Here is a 1632-nt window from a genome sequence, read left to right on the forward strand (position 1 = left end):
TATCTAGCATGATATATTAACCTGTTGATTGAATTTCTGTGTTCTGGTAAACAAAATAGCCTAAATAGATAAGTTTTTTGAGCTTTATTCTCCTATTCCTCTATTATGATTAGGGTTGTAATTGGCATTTGAATTTTAATGTCACAATATGTGTGTGCTTTATGAGTGTGTCAGTGGAACTGAAGAGTTTTTTCCTAAGTAATGATAGCTTGTGTCATTAAACATTGCACAGTCTGCTGCAAATGTATGTTCTATTAGTTTTAAGTTTTACAGACATTATTGAGTTATATCTGCTGACATACTCCTTTTCATACACTGCATACATTATAAAATTAATCTATCAGTATGTAGTTTTATTTTTGTTAAACTCATTTGGCATTTAAAATATGTTTTTTAACTTCTGAATGAGTTGTATTCATTAAAATTGATCAAGTTTAGATGCTCAAATCCAAAGTCTTGGTACAGTTTGTGATTTCAAAGCTTCTATTTAAAAAAAAATACATGAGTAGCATCATTTTTGCATTATAATTTGTCTGACTGAAAGGACTTTGGATATAAATTTGCAGGCACCAACATTATTTGAAGGCCCATGGGGATGCCCTTCCATCTACAGTAAGGGTATATTTAGTTTCAAAAAGATTAAGTTCATAATTTTAAAAATATGTTGTATTATTTGAACATGGGTTGGACTTAATGAAATAGCAATTAAACATTTGCAGGTCTCCCAAAAGTTGAAGGCTAATGAAAAAGTATAAGCTCCAATATGGCACTGCATTCAACTAATCTCACTGGAATGTATTACAATTGTCAGTATGGTACAAACTCTTATTCAAACATTTAGTTATCTATATTCTAGTGAACATATCTACCATCTGCCAACATTATGTAGATTCATACTGTGCCTTCAATCATCAATGTGTAAATATTCCATTGCATCTGCACCCTTTTGCCTAAGGTCCCTGAAAAAAAGACTAAAGAAAACTGCAACATAGATAATATAAATATTTCACATAGAAAGCAATGTAGAAATGATTAACATAATGCCCATAATGGCCAAAACATCATCCAAAATATAGTTTCAGTAGCCACTTAGGGCACAACCACAAGCAGGCATATTGTTTCAATTACAACCAAGAATTGAGATGTTGATAGTATAGATCAAAAACATCATTCAAAATATAGTTTTAGTAGACTTTAATTAATTACATGATTAATTCATTGAAATGTTGATAGTATCTCTATATATATTAAAGCAAAATAATAGGAGCAAAAAATTCCCGCCCAACCGGAACGACGACGTTTTGGACTAACACGCTAAATTTATTATTTTTGCTTCGGAAAACCAAAGGTCTACGCAGTATAATATCTACATGTATATATGAAACCTAATTTTTTCAAAATATCTACACAGATCATTCTCCCATCCAATGGGATTAGAGAATGTATTTAAGGTAATCAATTTGTTCATATGGGACATTGAGCCCACTAACCCATACCTATTCTCTAGGTATTTATTGCTGAGGATGATGATGATCAATAACGAAAGGTCATCAGACCTTATATATACAACACATATACAACTACTTAATACAATCGCAATCTCCCTCTACAATAGCCTCTCTGATTCCCCCA

This window comes from Ipomoea nil, unplaced genomic scaffold, assembly GCF_001879475.1.
Source record: "Ipomoea nil cultivar Tokyo-kokei standard unplaced genomic scaffold, Asagao_1.1 scaffold0261, whole genome shotgun sequence".
Classification (NCBI taxonomy): Eukaryota; Viridiplantae; Streptophyta; class Magnoliopsida; order Solanales; family Convolvulaceae; genus Ipomoea; species Ipomoea nil.